Raw genomic sequence first — 6,000 nt, 5'->3', positions numbered from 1 at the left:
CTGCTTGGTTTTTGCTTTCCCTTTAGAAACTGAGTTACACAGTAAATGTGACATTAAGCATCTACATGTAGCAGGTTGTGATTCCCATTACAGGTGAAAATGCACCCATCTCGCTCCTGAACTAAATATTACTATTCCAGTCTCAGTATTTCTCTTAAGAATCTGTCAGCAGCCTTAGAGAAAGGTGCAGAAAATATATACATATATTTGCACTAAGTGATTTTTCGACATCAATTGTTTGGCTACCATCTTATGACCAGGGGAATGTAAAATGAATGCTGTTAGAGACTGGTCTTTTGAAGCAGGAATCTGGCTCAAAGCCTGTTTAATTTAATTGTTCATTTAATTTATTTAATTCTAGTATTTGAAGATCTGTTTAAAATAAAAAAACCACTGGACTGACTTAATTCCTACTTGATTTCACTACATTCCATTAAGGCATTCAAACAATCTGTGTCTAAAAATTATGCACACTGTAGAACTTGTTTTGTGTAAGCACTCATTAGCTTTTTGCATTGTTTTAATGTATGCGCACAAAGAAAAAGCCCTACATTAAAACACCACAAAGAATGCAAAATTAAGCACTTGAAAGTCAGAAATTACACAAGGTAAAATAGCTTGTGTAAATCTAATTTGGCCTCTCTGTGTTCACATAATGTCTCTGTGTTATATATACATACATATATATAAAGTGTATAATATTTGTGTGTGTACAGTAAGAAAAGCCTTTAATTACATGAGTACCTACTGTTTTTTCCACAGAGTGCTTGCTTTATTCAGTGAACAGGATAGACCTGCTTCACATGTGGGTCACCTTACTGTGAAGAAGGCTGTTCCCTATACAACACTACCTTGTTAATTGTAGAGGTAGGTGAATCACAAATAAGGTGGGAGACTGGAAGAAGAGTTAAGGGGTGTCACTTCTTCTCCAGAGAATTAAATTCATAACTTAGAAAGTCAACTGGCTGGCTGCTGACAGGTATAGAGGTATCTGAGCGAGCTCCTGAACTCCCCTCAAGGAAAATTGTCAGGACAAGCCTATCAATTTAAGTTGCTGGTCTGAGTGAACTTCACTGATTTACCCTTCTGTAAAGTAGGGGGTGCATGCAGTAACTGCTCTGCAGGCAGATTGGAAGAGGAACTAATTACTGGCTAGGAAATGGTGACAATCAGCTGGTGGAGGTAAATTCTTCTGGTGGTACAGCTGTGTCCAAAAGATAACATCTGTTCACAACCTGGACCAATCTAGGGTAGAACTAGCTTGGGTTTATCTTTCTTACCATACAGTCGCTAACAGTCTACATCAGTACCATTGTCTTCATTAACTACATTTATAACTTCATTTAAAAAAAAAAAAAGGTAGTGTGACAAAGTTTATTTTCCTTAAATCCAGGTTAACTGGCTCTAATCATCTTACCTACCTTTATTAATCCAGTGCTGCATCGGCTGCTCCATCATTTTGCCCAGGAGTGATGTCAGGCTTCTGTCTCTTCCTCAAAGCACCATATGATGTTATTCCAGTTGCATTTGTCTCATTATGTGAGTGCATGCCTTGAGACTCTGGAATCTGATTTACAAAAGCACTGCACATTCACAGTTGGCAACAAGAGCTGTGCTTTGAAAATACAAAATGCCGCACCATGCTCAAGAATGCTAAACTGCTGGGAGCCGCAAGTGCCCAAAATTTCATGTTTTCACCTTAACCTATCTGCCTCCGAGTTTCCCAATATGAAAATAAGGTAATAAACCTTCCCCTTATGGAGACACTTTGAAAATAAATGCATTAATATTTGTGAAACACTTGGATACTTCATAGGGGAGAATTATAAAAAATCCCATGAGGACATTAATCATTAGTTCTTGAAAGCAGGGTTTGAAGATAGTGCATTAAATAAGTCATGGGGCTCCATACTGAACAAGGAAAAAACAAAATATTGAATTGCTTCTCATTAAGACCCAGGTTCTCAAAGGTATTTTAAGTGTCTAAATTCTGCTGAGAGTCAGGTCTTCTTAAGTCATCATCTGTTTTTTTTCCTTTTTATTTTTATTTATTTACTGAATAAGACAGGAGATCTGCAAGAAAAAATGTACATAATCCTGTAATTATAGGTTGCATCATAATGCACTGTTAATTAAAGGTTGCATCAGAATGCATGTGCACGAGATTTGGGGCACAAATTAAGCAATCTTAGTTACAGCATTTACCAACGTCAGATTGGTTGACTTTGCAACATCTATGATCTTTTCTAATAATTAGTGTACAAATAATTTTCTCTGGTTTTAGGGTAATAAACGAAGCCAACCGCATTCCCCATCACCCTCACATCCCCAGCTGATGGGGGATGGGAACCCTTCCCCTGCTGCATCCCTACCCATATGGGGTACAGTCCTCTGCCTGTAGAGTAAATGACACAAGTAATAGATTGTCATCTTCTATTCGAATCAGCATCAGGAAGGGACAGAACGGTTTGCCAGTGAGTTTCACTAATGTTTGCTGACATCGGAAGAATGGTGAAAGTCAGGTGTCTTTGGTTCAATCAGGATCAGAGGAGAGCACGTTGAAATAAGTATAGGCTTTTCTGCCTATTCCCCAAATGGCTTAGCCCCTTTTACCATTTTCAACTCATTCCTCTTTCTTTCTGTTTATCTTGCCTCACATCCAGCTCTCACAGTACTCCCCTGGCCCTCCTGAGCTGAAAAATCCCCTATGGCATCTGGATAAAGCCCTGCACATCCTGATCTGACCCCACAGCTGATCCTGCTTCGAGAGGAGGTGGGACTAGAGACCTCCTGATCCCTTCCAACTTGAATTACCGTGTGATCTTATGAGGACATCACGCTTTTCTCCATTATATAAATAGTCTGCATTCCAATAGGTGATTTTATTAATCAGTCTTTGTACCAAGTTGCTTTGCTTTATTGCACTGTCATAATTTCACCTCTACAGTACAGGATTCCTTTAGACAAAAAAGGTAACCGAGCATACATCCCATTAAACAATAAAATATAGCTAGGGTTGTTGTTATGTGGAATGAGGTTGTTGCAAATTCCACATAAAACAGGAATTTATGCCAGGAGCTCTTCAAAGTACTGTGGCTGGCCTTCCAAGAATCTGGAAATGCTAATGCTAAGGCAGCTTGATTTTTTTTTTCCTCCTCTCTGTAAACATGATGATATTTCTCTGGGTCCTGGCTTCAAATCCTCTGAGCCGTGGCAGGGTGCCGACAGACAGGATGCTCGTTCTGCAGCGGAACAAAGTTCACTGATTTCCCCCTCTGTCGTGTTGTCCCAGCTCTGAGGCCGCTGGCTCTGCCTTACGGCAGGGATCAAACCGCTCCTGTCAGAGGAGACCAAAGCCATCTTTTCTGCTCCTCCTCTCCAAACTGATGAGGACCTAGGTTATAACAGTATGCAATTTCCTTAATATAACTCAGTGAATGTGGAAAAAATAAGCCAAAAGACATTGATTCATTCTCTTCTTGAATGCAACTTATTCTTTAAATGGTATCTTTTTGTCTTCTAGCAGAGTCACCCCAAAGATCCTATGTCTTCTCTCTGAGGTCAAGGAGGCACTGTTGGAGAAACCACGCTTGATCATGAAACGTAGCGTCTTGTGACGCCTTGCACAGGAGAGAGAGGCTTGCCTCTGTAATCTTAATTTCAGCATTTACTCATGTGTAGGCTCCACCACGCAGCTGGAATATTCCTTTCAAGTCTTTCTCATTTCCTCATTCAAACCAAAACCAATTTTCACAAGAATATGTAAAGGCATTTCTGTTATTTCAAAGATATTTTTCCATGAAGTTTTGCTTCAGTAGTGCTTCTTTCATCAAAAATTTATTTCTTAACTCCTAGAAATGTATTTTCTTTCCTTTTTTGTCCTCAACCTTCTTGTACTCAGAAACAGTCTCGCGAGGATTAGTTTCCAGGGTGGGAGAACTTCTACTATGTAAAAACATGTAACTCTCAGGAATATGCTACCTCTGAAATTTTTCAGCTCCAAACAAAATCTCAGGATGTAGGAGCAGCCCAGAAGAGGCGTTTGGGATGAAAATGTTTGATTAGCTTGAGTAAGGGTTGTCACCTCTCATTATGGGCTTTTCATTGTACTGTCTGACTTTATCCTCTTTCTACAGATCTACTCATTCACAGTGCGCCTACTTCCTTCTCTAAGGGCTCTTCTTTTCCCTCCCATCTCTTCCCAGTTTTCAATTCTTTTCTTTCTTCCAGTCAAATTTTTCTTTCCTCGAAACTCCAGCTTAAGACCTCCATTCCCAAAGTCCTCTTCCCCTCTCCATTTTTCCCTGCCAACCCCAGGCCATGCCGAGGCCTTCTCCCCTTTGTGGTAGCTGGGAGTTTCTAGAAGACCTGTCCCAAATGATCCCATCCCAGAAGAAATCTAGGAAGGGTAGGAAGCAGCCGATCGGGCTAAATCATGAGCTCATGAAAAGGAAGCACAGAGAAAGTAGACCAGGTTTCCATGGGGTAAGTGCAGAAGTACCGCCTAGCAAGAGCAGACGGAGACAAACACGAAAAAGCCGATACAACAAATAAAACTTAACTAGCAAGAGCATCGCAAGTAACAAGAAATCGTTCAGTAAGTACATCAGTGGTAAGAGGAAGTCAAAAGCAAGCGGATTACTCATCAGAGGGAGAAAGCTATCGACTGATGCCGAGAAGGCTCAGAGTGCCTCAGGCCTTTTTTGCACCAGACTTGGCCAAAAGAGATCATTTGTGATCGGGTGATCGATGTAATACATATTAACGACAAGGGAGTAAGGTTTCAGCCCAGATTGGCACAGAACCAGTTACAAGAGTACTTGGATAACTTAGAGGTGTTCAAACCAACAGGCTGGCTGGTCTTCACGTCAGGGTACTGAAGGAAGTGGCTCAAACAACATTGGAAACACTAGTGTTCATCTCTGAGAGCTCAGGGAAGACAGCCAGGGATCCTGCTGATAGAAAAAAGGCAAAACTGGCGCCTATCTTTAAGAAGGGCACTTTTAAATAAATAAATATATAAATAGACCAGCCAGACAATTTTTCCCCAGAAACCACCTAGTACAAATAGACACATTATTTGTAAACAGATAGAAGGAAACAAAGAGATAAGCAGCTATTAACATGGACTTGTCAACAAGAAATTGGGACAAGCTGGCCGAATTTCCTTTGGCGATAGAGGAACAGACCATGTTATGGAAGAAAGGAGCAAGGGCTGCAATCATCTGTGCCTTGGTTAGGCTCTGCACATTCATTCAAAAATGAGGGCGTTCAGTTTATGTGAAAAATTCGGGCAGTGGGTACAAAACTGTGGAAACAGCAGTTGTCAGTGGTCTACTGGCAAATGGGTGGATTGTAGATGCAATTCCAAAGGGGTCTGTCCTGGGGTGTTTCCTTAGCGGCCTTCAGAGATGGCATTAACCGGGGAGTGACCGCAAGTACATTAGAGGATGAAATAAGAATTCAAAATAATCCTGAGAAATTGCTTGGAAAGCACAGAACGTGACTGAAAAGCAACAAGAAGAGTTGTTTTTGCAGGCGGGGTTAACCCCCTGCACACAGAGAGGCTGGGGCACTGCTCAGCGCATGCTGCAGGCAGCAGCTGAAGGGAAACCAGAGGAGAGCTGGGCCAACGGGTGGCTGAGGGGAGGTGGACAAATTGCAGCCGGTTGTCATAAAAAAACCATGGCGCGGGGACGTGGCAAGAGCCATCAGATGTGAAAGGGCACTGCAACACAGGAAGAGAAAGAGGAGACTTCCCTGGGCAGGGAGCTCCAGGTTCATGTTTCCGCAAGGAATATTCCCATCGGAGAGGAGGATGAAGTGCTGGCTGGGGAGGCTGCAGGGCCGGTGGGGTACTGGGGATCCCTCGGAGAGGACCGAGGGAAGCCCTGCAAAAGAGATCCAGAGCCACCAGTAGATGGGAAACCTTTTTGGTGTCCTGTGTAAGAAAAGCAGCCAAGGGGGGGTGAAGATGTGAGGAGTCGATGGTGTACAGTG

Source organism: Aquila chrysaetos, chromosome 18, assembly GCF_900496995.4.
Source record: "Aquila chrysaetos chrysaetos chromosome 18, bAquChr1.4, whole genome shotgun sequence".
NCBI classification, from domain to species: domain Eukaryota; kingdom Metazoa; phylum Chordata; class Aves; order Accipitriformes; family Accipitridae; genus Aquila; species Aquila chrysaetos.
This window is presented reverse-complemented; position numbering follows the sequence as displayed.